Source organism: Scyliorhinus canicula, chromosome 2, assembly GCF_902713615.1.
Source record: "Scyliorhinus canicula chromosome 2, sScyCan1.1, whole genome shotgun sequence".
Lineage (NCBI taxonomy): Eukaryota > Metazoa > Chordata > Chondrichthyes > Carcharhiniformes > Scyliorhinidae > Scyliorhinus > Scyliorhinus canicula.
In genome coordinates this window covers 64,316,011-64,330,663 of record NC_052147.1, presented here as the reverse complement: position 1 = coordinate 64,330,663, position 14,653 = coordinate 64,316,011, and the positions used below count along the sequence as shown (strand labels likewise).

At 49.1% G+C, this 14,653-nt stretch overlaps 1 long non-coding RNA gene across 2 annotated transcripts in view; it reads right to left on the bottom strand.

Moving 5' to 3' along the window:
• Window positions 1–14,653, bottom strand: part of LOC119954700 — a 68,646-nt gene that overhangs the window by 26,071 nt on the left and 27,922 nt on the right. The window contains exon 4 of one of the 2 annotated variants that reach the window (XR_005458301.1): window positions 1,963–2,004. The exons of the other annotated variant lie outside the window; for it this stretch is intronic. This is a non-coding gene — a long non-coding RNA (uncharacterized LOC119954700). Of the gene's footprint in view, window positions 1–1,962; window positions 2,005–14,653 lie in introns of those variants that run through there. 2 annotated transcript variants of the gene reach the window in all.

Below are 14,653 nucleotides of genomic sequence, written 5' to 3'. Positions count from 1 at the left end.
ACTACTACACCATAGGTTGGTCAACTTTCCTCTATCTTATAACACAACCCTCATGTCACCATGGGGCTCACACTGACGGAATTGCTTATAGACCGTCATCTTCGGGGACGCTAATGGACTCAGTTTCACAGAATCTGATGGGAAGGGTGGAGGAACGGTGGGCCACAGGGCCCTGAAAATCCCCTGACAGATTGACATTCTGATGAACTGTTATGGACTCTCTCCCCTTGTGGATTGGATTGGATTGGATTGGATTTGTTTATTGTCACGTGTACCGAGGTACGGTGAAAAGTATTTTTCTGCAAGCAGCTCAACAGATCATTCAGTACATGGAAGAAAAGGGAATTAAACAAAATTCAAGAAAATACATGAGACTACATAATAGGGCAACACAAGATATACAATGTAACTACATAAGCATTGGCATCGGTTGAAGCATACAATTACAGGTTGTTTCTCAACCTTTTTATTTTCTATAATTACTGTACATAACCTGTTCTTTAAATATGTTATTGAGAGACTCACGGGGGGGAGGGGCATGACAGCACAGTCCCTTTAAGGGGCAAGCCCTCGCTGTCCATGTGACCAGTTTAGCGCCTATCACGCGGGAGGCCGCGGAACTCTGACCAATGGGGAAAGAGCGTGGGACCTGGGAGCGGGGTCCCAGGCAGAGTGGATCCTGGAGCCAGAGAGTGAAGATCTGTTTAGTGACTCTGTGCCTATGTATAATTTACCTTAACTTATTACCAATAAAGCTTTGTTCACTTTCACTGGAAGTCTTTCTAGTATTGCCTTGAGCCACCACAAAAATAAGTTTTCCAAATCCACTCCCCACCCAAAGGCATCAATATTTTTCCCCCATTCTTCAAGATCCAGCAGCTGAATATCAGACTGGTGCAGGGTGGCCACTGCAACCGTTTCATGTTAACAATGATGAATTATTTCTACTCCCGGTGCCTCATTGTACTGACAAAGCCAGGGGTATTTATCTCTGGTTTAATCACTGGCTGAATTACAGCACTGGAATAATACAAAAGCACCCTTTATGAAAAATGAAAATCGCTTATTGTCACGAGTAGGCTTCAATGAAGTTACTGTGAAAAGTCCCTAGTCGCCACATTCCGGCGCCTGTCCAGGGAGGCTGGTACGGGAATCGAACCGTGCTGCTGGCCTGCTTGGTCTGCTTTAAAAGCCAGCGATTTAGCCTTGGGAGCTTTGTCGAGAACTGGGAACTTTAATTCTCCTCTGTACATATTTCAAAACGTTTCTCTACTTTCGCTGGTGTGGAAAACGGGGCTTAAGGCTTTGGAAACAAAACTCCCACTTATAGATTAAATAGAGGGTGTGCTCTAGATTGCAACATGGTGGCACGGCCTTGCAGACAAACAGCCTCGTTTTGTAATTCCAAGAGAAAGACTGGGTTTGTACGCTGAGTTTTCCACTTTGAAGTAAAAGGCTTACACAGGACACTGTATTCATTCTATAAATGAAAAGTAAATTCCATCCTAAGTCACAGTGGTCCTTCCACAATAAACAGAAGTTGACTCCGGAATTTTCGAAAGAGCTTTTGCCATTTTCTCGCAAATCATGGTAATTTTCTTTGCGTAAACAAACCTCTAAAAACTACCTACGTAATTTAAACGCTTTCATAACATCCGAAAGCTTTTCCCATTATGGCTCAATGTATAAATGTGCTGTTGAGCCACACAGATCATCCTGGGTTCATTCCACCTATGTTGTGCTAAACTGCATTGGCAACTATGGTTTAATAACGTGGGGTTTGTGCAGGAGGGTGCGGCGTTACAAGATACTGAGACGGCTGGATTGAGTGGACGTGGAGAGGATGCTTCCACTTGTAGGAAAAACTAGAACCAGAGGACACCATCTCAGACTGAAGGGACGATCCTTTAAAACAGAGATGAGGAGGAATTTCTTCTGCCAGAGAGTGATGAATCTGTAGAACTCTTTGCGACACAAGGCTGTGGAGGCCAATTCACGGAGTGCCTTTAAGACAAAGATAGATAGGTTCTTGATTAATAAGGGGATCAGGGGTTATGGGGAGAAGGCAGGAGAATGAGGATGATAAAATATCAGCCATGATTGAATGGCGGAGCAGACTCGATGGGCCAAGTGGCCTAATTCTACTCCTATGTCTTATGGAGCATGGCCGGGGGTTGGGGGGATGGGGGATCGATGATGGGGGAGGTGGTGGAAAACAAACTAAAGACAGGCTAACTGCTGGTAATTTCTACTGAAATGCCTGACCGATAGTTACTAAGTGGATTGTGACCAAACCCCCCGCACCACCCCCGGCTCCCCGCCCCCCCCCCCCCCCCCCCCCCACCCCCCACCCCCTGCCGCAACTAACCCCCTCCCCCATTGAATATCGAGAGAACTGATAACTCTGACGAGCCATCCATCCAAGTTGGAGCGAATGCTTTTAGAAAGAGGGATAAGGCCATAACTGGCACTGGAGATAATTACCAACTCACTCAAAACAACCAAGCCTTTTGTGACTTGGGCAATCACCCAGTTCGAGCAGATTTGACTGGGTAGCGATTAGCAGCATTTATCCTGGATCTCCCAAATATTGTTCCACTGTGGGGTGGTATTCTCCTCGGGTGGGGAAATATAGCCAGATTCCAGGTTTTGTTAAGTCAGTATTTACATTAGATTGTACAAACCATGCACTTGAGAGTCTGCATTGACATTTACACTGCTAACTCCAATTTAGATCCTAATCCCAGTACAATTCTGGCTCTTGGATGGATTAAGAGACAGATGTGATAATGTGAGCTCCCAGAATTGAGCCCAAGCAAGCAGCAACGTACAAGCAGCTTAAATGGGCTGGAATTATTTCGCTACATGAAGAATGTCTATTTTCAAGGTGCATTTAGACTGTCGCTACTACCTCAGCCTTCGGTCAGTCAACCTCCAATTTGCACGCCTGGATGAAATTTCAAATCTTCTGCAATGCTGACTGGCAGAGAGCTCCTCTCCTAGCGATTCCATTAAAATGCTTAGCCATTCCAGTGGACACACTGACGCTGTCTAAAACTTCCGGAGGTGTGACGGACATTTTTTAGAAATGGTTTAACATAGCTTCTTGCAGGAAAAATGCTCTTATCTGGAATTATACAATAACCAAGCTTGACAGTTGTAGCATAAATGTGATCCCAAAATCCGAGGTTGCCAAAGGGTTAACAATCACCCCTCGGGCAAGAATGGTGCAGAATGAAGTTTTAATACTCTAATACTTTAAACCACTAAATATGCCTAACGGCTCAACTGAAAATAAAATGGGTTGTATTTGAGTTCAACTATTCACTTCAGATAACTACCACACACCCGGTGCGCATCTGTCCCCCTCTCACAGTATTAATATGTATTGCTCCTCTCACCCATTTACCCGTTGAGATTTAGGGGAGAGAGAAAACACAGCCCACTCCTCAAACAGTAAGTCACTCCATCAGGCAGCAACTAGATGGCATTGATGCTGAAAGACCCTGGAACAGACCTGAAGCCTAAGGGGTAGGCATGCATTCAGGGTAATTCAACATTTACCTGGACAAAGGGAGGCACTGGATCTGATCTGAAACTAGGGCAAGTTTCCTGAGACTTCAATGGATAGAGTTGGCGTAGCTCATGGAGGAAATTAAGGAAAGGAGGATGTTATGCTCACACAGTTGCCTGCTTAATGTTTATAACAAATGATTTCAATGGCTAGCATTATGGGTATCTCCAGCAAAGTGTTCTCTCAGTTCTGTGTTTACAATGTACCCAGATCAGTGAATAGGAATAGGAACAGGGAAGATTTTCCCACTGTGCTGAATATTGCAATGGAATGCTAGTTTTACACTCTATTATCACATTTGGAACTCCCCTCAGAGATACGTTTATATTTAACAGGAACAGCCTCTGTGCACTGACCTCCCCCAGTTGCAGTCAGCCATGTTGGGTCTTGCTGCTCATAAGGAAGCCCAGAAGTGTAAATTCAAATTCAATGGGTTTACTTTGCTGGATCAGTCAGCATTAGTCTGATGGAAGATTCCTTGGCACAAACTGCCATGAGTTTATAATGTTGTTAATTCCCTGGACATAAGGTTGTTTACACTAATGAAGCCATTCACTTACCATCAACTGCACTCCTCTAATGTAAAATCCTTTGAAATCTTAAATGGTACGAATACATCTGAGTGTGGAGTTACTACAATTCCAAGAACTAATAAACACCATGGGTGGAATTCTCCACATCTTTTTAAAGTGTGATTGCGGGTGGTTCCTGCGACACTGTTTCCACTTGCCAAAATGGCGCAAAGTCACGCCTAATTTAGCGCTTGGAACCTCATTGATTATGTACAAGCGAGTATCTCTCTGAATCACCTGGCAGGTTGGGAGCTGACTCATCTGTCCGCTGTCAGCTGACGTGTTCGAGTTTGAGGGTCCTGTCTCCATATTGAAACAGCAGTGCAGTCCACTCATATCACTCTCTCCAGCCCACCTGTCTTCACCAGACCGTGAAGGATGTCCAGAACCCAGAAGCAAAAGGCTAGCAGCCTCAAGAAGAAATCTTCACCCCGATTTAACCACCATGCCCTTGGGGCCTTGATTCGGGGACCGGGTTCAGAGGCATGTCCTCTAACCCAGGGATGGCTTGAGGAAGCGCACCGACCCTCACTTCTCCGGCCTGGGTGGCCACTGCCCAGGAAGTCAGCGCGGCTGGGAATCGCGTCAGGAGCGCCACGTAGTGCAGGAAGGGAATGAATGACCTGCTCCGCTCTGTCAGGGTCAGTCCTCTCTCAGCTCCCTCCACTATCAAACTCCAATCATGGCAACATGCAATCAAACAGCTACTCTCTTCACATGTCTCACACATCCATTAGAGTGGCCCATGTATCAACATTCATTCTCTCACAGGCACTTTCACATCATCGCCATCTCATCTTTTACGCTGCTCACACTCCACCCGCTGCTCACACTCCACCCTCTGACCCTTCTGGGGACATGTCCACACACAAGGGAAATGCATTTCACCCAACCTCTGCTTTATCCTCTCTGATCACATAACCTCTCTTTCGTCATCATACAGGGCAACCTGGCGCACAGAAAGCCTGATTGAGCCCCCAGACCCCAGGGAGGCGGGGAGGCAGTGCTGGCACAGAGATCATTGCCCTTGCGGAAGTGAGGAGGCTGTAATGAGCTGCGAGGACAGGGGTCGTTCCAGTGGAGAGTGGTGTGTACCAACAACCTAGTATTGATCTCAGCTCTATCACTTCATCAAATTCTGACGAATAAATGTACTCTGAAATAACTTCAACTCATCCACTAAAACTGTCATTTATTTCTTGCAGGCACCAGAAGCTCGAGGCTATTCATACAGCAGAGCAGCACTCAGAGCCCCGCCAGAGCATGTCTGATGATTAAGGGGCTCACAAAGAACCATGAGATTGCTAATCTGCATCCTCCACCAGCTCAGAGACACACACCTTGGGGGGTTATATCTCGAGATTAGACCTGGGCTAACATCTGGGAGTACATCTCACAAAAACATCCCGCAGCAGTTGGAGGCAGGGACAGACCCCGGCACTCGGGGTCTTTTGAGATTGTTTGACAATCTCTGCTTCTGCTGATTGGTCAGAAGTTACATGGTCTGACAGGATGGATGGCAGTTCATCCTAAGGTACTTCTAGCGTATACGGTGCTGGCACAGTGAGATTCATAGATTCATAGAATTTACAGTGCAGAAGGAGGCCATTCGGCCCATCGAGTCTGCACCGGCTCTTGGAAAGAGCACCCTACCCAAGGCAAACACCTCCACCCTATCCCCATAACCCAGTAACCCCACCCAACATTAAAGGCAATTTTGGACACTAAGGGAAATTTAGCATGGCCAATCCACCTAACCTGCACATCTTTGGACCGTGGGAGGAAACCGGAGCACCCGGAGGAAACCCACGCACATACAGGGAGGATGTGCAGACTCCACACAGACAGTGACCCAAGCCGGACTCGAACCTGGGACCCTGGAGCTGTAAAGCAATTGTGCTATCCACAATGCTACTGTGCTGCCCCGATAACAACTGTGTACAGATAACAACTGATCTGCCTGCCGTCTCCATCTTCAGTTTGTACTGTATAGGAGATAGGGTCAGTCTGAGCCAATAGAGTTCCAGTAACCCATTTATCGCTGGTGGTAAAGCTGTGTTCCAAAACCTGCTCTCCATGTCAAAACAAGCATCTTTTGGAATTACCTTCTCTTCTTAAGATTTGTGACTGTTGGACGTCCCCTGCGGTAAAAGTAGGTCAAATGTAGTTTTCAGCTTCCTCTTCAGGTGTAGTAAAGTCATGTGTGCGGTGTTGCCATACGTTGCCAAGAAATTATTCAGATTCCGATTCAATTAAACCTGGTCCATGGAGGGTTTCAGTGCATGTTTCAAGGACTAGACAAACCTTTTGGTGAAACCATTCGTGGATGGGTGGTCAGGGGCTGATTTTATGTGTTGGATACCTCTCATCTTTAGATAGTTCTTCCACTCCTGAGCCGTGAATTGTGGACCGTTCCCACTGACATTTTGTTCCGGTTTCCCAAATCTGGTGTAAAATCTCATAGAGCATTTTGATGTTTTTTTTCCGCAGTTATTGACTTCATGAGGACCACCTTAGGCGATTTGGAGTGTGTATCTCTGACAACCATGAACATGTGCCGTATGGACCTGCAAAGTCAATTTGTAGGTGTTGCCACGGCATTTTAGGCTGCTCCCATGATGCAATGGGAACAATGGTGGCACGTTCCTTACCTGCGCACATGACTGGCACAGTCTTGCTTTTTCCTCGATCTGGGCGTTGATTCCTGACCACTAGAAGTAGCTCCTTGTGAGTTCCTTCATTCAAACTATACCTGGCTGTCCGTTATCGAATTGTTCTAATACTCCTTATCACAAGTTTGGAGATATCATTCCCCTCATCCCCAACAGCAGGCATCCACCCTGTACTGTCAACCCAAGTTTTCTGGAAACATATGGCTTTAATTCGAGGTGCGTTCACGCTAGCCTCACGTTTAGCACCATTTCCAGTACCTTCCCTAAAACAGGATTATTTCTAATCTGTTGTTGGATCTGAGCTGCAGTCACCTGGACATATTCTACCTGCAAATAATAGAAGATATTTTCACTACTGGGTAGAACCTGACCAGCGTACCTGACTGGTGGTATTTGATGTTGTAGGAATGTGCAGATAATATTAAAGACCACCGTTGGAGTCTGCTTGCTGCCAATGAAGGAATACCCTTATGCGCTCCAAAATAGTTGTTAAGGTCCTGTAGTCCATCAGCGTGTTGTTGCACGTTTTACTTGAGTGTAATTCGCGTTTATTGGAGTGTATTAACACGCCTCCGTTTAAAGGCCGTGTGCTTAACACTGCTAGGCTCTATGTATGTATTTTCAGCTCGGGAGTCGCCAGTTGCCGTATCTAGACAACTCACAGATATTCCAAGGTCAGGTTCAAAGTAATAAAACGATACACCGATTAGTAAGTTCCAAACGATCAATATTTATTATACAAATATAATAAATACGCATGCACACGCTAAGGGACTAAGCTATAACTAAACTAAGCGATCAGAACACTTAACTAAACAGGAACAGGCAAGGTCAGGGAGCGAGGCCTTCGTTCCGATCTTGGTCTGCAACCTTCAGAGAGCGCGCTGGTCGCTGGGGGTCTAGTGGGCCTGGTTCGCGTAGCGAGCGTCGTATGGTCACTTACGGTTCGGCGGCTGGTGCTCAACGGCTGGAGTCAGGATACAGGTTGAAGTTCTTGGTCAAAGCCGGAGCACGAAACAACAGACAGGACCATGTGTGGGGTCTATCTTTTATAGGACCCCAATGTCCGTGCCTCTTTTGGGGCGGGCTTTACCTTCAGGTATCGATTGGACCGAATTCTAATCGATATCTTTTGAATTTCCCCCAATGTGAGGGTTTCTTCTTGATGGAGGGGGCGGTTTCTATAGTGGATACTTCTGGTGCCGCTCTGTCTGGACATCCACTTAAAGTATCTATTCAAACCTAGATGTTGCCATTGTGTGTGCCTAGATCTGAATTGCCTCATTAGTATGCAAAGCGTTTTGCCATTAACACCTTTGGTTTGAGATCTTCCACCTGGCCAGAAACTAGTTTTGCTGCTTGCAAAATGCTAATTAGTCTTTGCAGACTGCTGCCTTGGCTAAACTGCTTTTCCCTGCAGTCTTAGCAGTTCTCCATTTTGTTAGCCCAGTGTCCATTTTAGGTGGCTACAGTGTGAAGTGAGGACATTTTCGCACCACAGAAATAATACTCAGTGTCTCCATCATCAACCGGCTGTAATTTGATTCACCACTTGCTAAGGTACGTGACGCAAAAGCTGCTGGTCTTTCTCCCCCCTCAAGGTTATATAGTTGAACCACCCTAACTCCATATGGGAGGGGGGGATTGGGTTCAACTTTTTGGCACCTGCCGGATTCTCCGCTCTCACCTGTCACAAAACCTGCCATTGGTGCGATGGGAGAATTCACCCCCCACGGCATTGTTACAGCCAGTTTGTATTCCCATACAGCAGTTTCTATCTCCCACCCCCCTTCCCACAACCTCCTTGTGGTAGTCACCACTGATGTATATATTGTATATAGAGGATGTCAATGTAGGTGCTTTATGGTAAGGCCCTGTACTACAGGTACGGGGGAAGTTCCCTGTCTGCTGGCTCTGCCCAGTAGGCGCAGTATAAATATGTGTGCTCCCCGTACAGCAGCCATTTTGCCAGCTGCTGTAGGAGGCCACACACCTTAGTGTAATAAAGCCTCGATTGCATCCAACTCTCGTCTTTGTGTAATTGATCGTGCATCAATTTATTACACTAAGTTTTCAGAAGATGGACGTCCGCACTCTGCAAGGCCTGTGGCAAGAAGGGACACTTCGCTGCGGTGTGCCAGGCCCACTCAGTCGCCGCTATTGTTCCGGCACCTCCCACGTACAGCCAGTGGGCGCCGCCATCTTCCCCTCCTCGGACCACGTGCGGACCGTTGGCGCCGCCATCTTCCCCTCCTCGGACCACGTTCGGCCAGTGGGCGCTGCCATCTTGCTCGACTCGCGACGCGTGTGGCCCGTGGGCGTGCCATTTTGTTCCCCCCAGGACCAACAGGTGCCGCCATCTTGTTTTCCCTACGACACGTGCGGCCAGTGGGCGCCTCCATCTTACCCGGCCCAGGACTCATGCACCCCGGGCACCTCACCCGGCCGCTCGTCACCTGCAGCCACCGATGACCAGCCGCGTCTCGCCTCGGTCACGATTGACCAGTCTCGTCAACACAACCTTGCAACTGCTTCAACCAAATTGAAGGACGACGGGCACAAGATCTCCTGCCTGCTGGACTCCGGGAGCACCGAGAGCTTCATTCACCCCGATACGGTATGGCGCTGCTCCCTCGAGGCACACCCCGCTAACCAGAGAATCACCCTGGCCTCCGGGTCCCACTCCGTGACGATCCAGGGGTACTGCATCGCCACTCTCACTATCCAGGGCGTGGAGTTCAGTGGCTTCCGCCTCTACGTCCTTCCCAACCTCTGCGCTGCCCTGCTACACGGCCTGGACTTCCAGTGCAACCTCCAGAGCCTAACACTGAAATTCATACGCGGCCTCGCGACTCTAAAGGTCGACCCACCTTCCCTATTTGCAAACCTAACCCCAGATTGCAAACTCATCGCCACCAGGAGCAGACGGTACAGCTCCCAGGACAGGACCTTCATCAGATCCGAAGTCCAGCGACTGCTTCGGGAAGGTATCATCGAGGCCAGCAACAGCCTCTGGAAATCCCAAGTAGTAGTTGTGAAAACTGGGGAGAAACTCAGGATAGTCGTTGACGACAGTCAGACCATCAATCGGTACACGCAGACCGACATCGCCAAGGCCGCGATGCACACGGTCGACAAGACTCTCCCCTTCCAAGTCGAGAGCGATGCATCCGACGTCGCTCTGGCCCCACCCTCAACCAGGCAGGCAGTCCCGTGGCATTCTTCTCCCGCACCCTACATGCCTCCGAAATTCAGCATTCCTCCATCAAAAAAGAGGCCCAAGCCCAAGCATTACCTGGCCGGCAGCAGATTCACTCTCCTCACTGACCAACGGTCGGTTGCCTTCATGTTTGATAACACACAGCGGGGCAAGATCAAAAACTATAAAATCGTGAGGTGGAGGATCGAGTTCTCCACCTACAACTACGAGATTTTGTATTGCCCCGGTGAGCTCAACGACCCCCCTGATGCCCTATCCCGAGGTACATGTGCCAGTGCACAGGTGGACCGACTCCGCACTCTGCACGACAACCTCTGGCACCCGGGGGTCACATGTTTTTACCATTTCATCAAGGCCCGCAACCTGCCCTACTCCATCGAGGAAATTAGGGCAATCACCAGAGACTGCCAGGTCTGCACGGAGTGTAAGCCGCACTTCTACCGCCCAGACCGTGCGTGCCTGGGGAAGACCTCCCGCCCCTTTGAAAGCCTCAGCGTGGACTTCAAAGGGCCTCTCCCCTCCACCGACCATAACACATACTTCCTCAGTGTGGTCGATGAATATTCCAGATTTCCCTTCGCCATCCCATGCCCGATATGACGTCTGCCACCGTCATCAAAGCCCTCAACACCATCTTCGCTCTGTTCGGCTTCCCCGCCTACGTCCACAGCGACAGGGGATCCTTATTCATGAGCGATGAGCTGCGCCAGTTCCTGGTCAACAGGGGCATTGCCTCGAGCAGGCCGACCAGCTATAACCCCAGGGGAAACGGGCAGGTGGAGTGGGAGAATGGGAAGGTCTGAAAGGCCGTCCAACTGGCCCTACGGTCCAGAATCCTCCCGACCTCCCGCTGGCAGGAGGTCCTCCCCGACGCCCTTCACTCCATTCGGTCACTCCTGTGCACCGCGACTAATGAAACTCCCCATGAACGTCTCCTTGCCTTCCCTAGGAAGGCCACCTCCGGGGTTTCGCTCCCAACATGGCTGGCAGCTCCAGGACCTGATCTCCTCCGTAGACACGTTTGACTCCACAAGGCGGACCAGTTGGTTGAGAGGGTACAGCTACTTCACGGCAACCCGCAGTACGCCTACGTAGCGTACCTCGAGGGCCACCAAGACACAGGCTCCCTCAGGGACCTGGCACCAGCTGGTTCCACACACACACACTCCCGACCCGGCGCCACCCTTCCCTCCCCCGGCGCGCCCCACCGCAGCCCCCGCTCCAGGACAATCCATCCTCCCCTTGCTCACACCCGGGGATGAAGAGGATTTTGACACGCTCCCGAAGTCACCGAAAACCAAACCAACGCCGGAGTCGCTAAAGGTACGGGGGTAGTTCCCTGCCTGCTGGCTCCACCCAGCAGGCGGAGTATAAATATGTGTGCTCCCCATACAGCAGCCATTTCGTCAGCTGCTGTAGGAGGCCACACATCTTAGTGTAATAAAACCTCGATTGCATCCAACTATCGTCTTCGTGTAATTGATCGTGCATCACTCCTCACTTTGTTTCCCAGAGAAAATTAGATGAAAGTAAAGGGTGGAATTTTCCCATGCCCCCACTGCCAGGTTCAACAGCAGGCAGCAGGTGTAGGGGGAATTCTGCGGGATACCCAAAAATCTATTTTCTGGCGCCATGAACTTCCTGCGGGATCTTCCACTGGTGCCTGTCATGGTGGATCAGGAAACCCTCTGGTGGCCGTGATGAAGCTGATTTGCATCCTGCCAATGAGATGCAGGTGAAGGCCCGACCACCCAGGCCCAATTCTCCACAACGCCGGCGGGAAAACATGCCGGTGCACAACACGTGTGAAACAACATGGCGTGCAGATGTGCCTGAGGTGTGGTGATATGCATCACTGTAGATACACAAGGGGTTAATGTAAGTACACGTAGACTAGCTAGACACTAGAGGGAGCACCAGAGACATGACACACAGACAGTCAACCAATTGGTCAGGAAGATAGGACAGGACCAATGGGCATTCACGATACAGACAGAGGTGACACTACCACAGGGGGGCATTACACCAACCCATATATAAAGGACACCACACATGATCTTCCTCTTTCCAGTGGAGACACTCAGTGAGTACAGACACAGGGTTGATTCAATATCACACCCACCACGTGGATTGTAGCAGACTGGTTCGTCAGTCTGAGTAGCTACAGAAGGATTAACAGTAGTGGCGAACCCGAGTAGGAGAATTGTAAATAGTTCAATAAACGTGTTGAAGTTATCTCCATGTCTGAACCTTCCTTTGTCAGAGTGCGCATCAAGGAAGCCGCTTATGCTACGCCAAGAGCATAACAAGACATGAGGCTTCCTTAGGGGTTCGGGATGGAAGCGGCCAGCAACCCAGGACTCCAGAACACCACAGCAGTGGGTTGGTGGGAGCATCTACAAGTGGATCTTCCAGATTCGGTGTCCTGGAGGAGGCCCTTCTTCCAGCCTCAGAAAGTTCCGGTTTCTTTTTTTTTAATAAACATTCTATTAAATTATCAATTATAAACAGTAATATACATATTGACAAAGATATACACATATGTGTATATACACATAATCTATATTCCATAAAACAAAACCCGAATCAAGAGTAAGAAAGTCATTAACAAATACAATGGAACAAGAAACCCATATTAGTAAACTAACCCCCTCTAACTCAAGTCCCTTAACCCTTGAAAGTGTCCAGGTCTTTAAGGAAAGTAATGATGGCCACCATCTCTGGTAGACCTTCCCCACAGAAGGAGGAAAGTAACTGAAGTGAGAAATCCCGAATTTGAAAAAAGAAGGTTGGAGCCAGTCCAGTGGCGTGCAGAGGTCTGGTGATGCCCGGGGCAAATCTTGATTGTATGCCCCAAAGACTCAAGTATAAGGCCTAATATACTGAGAAATATTATGAGAAAGGAAAACATTTTGAATATAACTTCCCGTACCAGCCTCCTGAACAGGCGCCGGAATGTGGCGACTAGGGGCTTTTCACAGTAACTTCAGTGAAGCCTACTTGTGACAATAAGCGATTTTCATTTCAATGTAGATGATGTTCTAAACCGTTGTGTGCAGAGAGCAGTGAATGGTCTCTCACTAGTGTGAACTCGCTGATGTCTCCGCAGGATGGATGGCTGAGTGAATCCCCTCCCACACACACTGCAGGTGAACGGCCTCTTCCCGGAGTGAACTCTCTGGTGTGTCAGCAGGTTGGTTAATTGAGAGAATCTCTTCCCACACACAGAGCAGGTGAACAGCCTCTCCCCAGAGTGAACTCGCTGGTGTATCAGCAGTTGGGGTGAATGACTGAATCCCTAATCACACTCAGAACTGAGGGAGTGCTGCACTGTCAGAACAGCCTTCTTTCAAATAAGTTGTTAAACTGAGGCTCTGTCTGTCCCTATTAGGTGGATGTTGAAGATTCCACAGCCACTATTTTGAAGAAGAGCAGGGGAGTTACCCCCGTGTCCTGGTCAATACTAGGGGCTTTTCACAGTAACTTCATTTGAAGCCTACTTATGAAATGAAAATCGCTTATTGTCACATTCCGCATTCGCCACATTCCAGCGCCTGTTTGGGGAGGCTGTTACAGGAATCGAATCGTGCTGCTGGCTTGCCTTGGTCTGCTTTCAAAGCCAGCAATGTAGCCCTGTGCTAAACAGCCCCTGACAATAAGCGATTTTCATTTCATTTCATGTGTCAAACTGAGGGAGCAAAGGATGTCAATATTTTTAAGAGAGATACCTGGGCCAAGCTTTCCAGAGTCTGAACCCTCCCTGGATTCACTTCCTTTCCCTTCTGTTGCTGCAAGTGACCAATTGATGGTCAGAATGAAAAAAGAAATGGAAAGGGGGAGAAAAGAAAGTGTTTTACTCACAGTTGTTGGAGACAGGAGGAAGATTCCGTCGGTGTGAAAGCTCAATTATCACTCACACAAAGCCCGCGCTCTGATTGGCTGGAGAACCACAGTCCCTCCGGTCCTCAATCTTTTTTCATTGGTCAACATCTCAGCACGCAGATCAGGGGGCGGGGCCTTTCCCTGCATGTGAGGAGCTCTGATTGGCTGGAGAACCACAGTCCCTCCGGTCCTCAATCTTTTTTCATTGGTCAACATCTCAGCACGCAGATCAGGGGGCGGGGCCTTTCCCTGCATGTGAGGAGCCCCCCCTCCCTTGGACATGCGCAGTCCCGGGCCGCCCTCGCGGCGGATAGGGCGGTTTCCCCACCGCGGGGGAGTCTGGGAGCGCAGTCACCTCACCCTGACACAAGGTACATGTCGGTAGTCACTGGATTTGATTGTGACGACCCCCCCTTAGCAAAATAATTTGTTAAATTCAGGTGGAAAAATTTAGGCATCTGGGTGACATTGGGGAGAGCAATAGCCTCTGATTGATGCCCCCATCCAATGGATGCCCGGGGCCAACGCACCGTCGCCCCCCCCCCCCCCACTCTGCACGCCACTGAGCCAGTCAGATTGTATCTGTCCGTGAGTTTTTCAAGGCTGAGAAAGCTTCCATCGAGAAATAAATCTCCAAAGTGCACCAGACCTCCCGTTCTCCAGGATCTGAACGATGGGTCCAAGCTCAAAGGCATGGCCCAGTCACAATGGGCGATGGTTGAGAACATTGCCG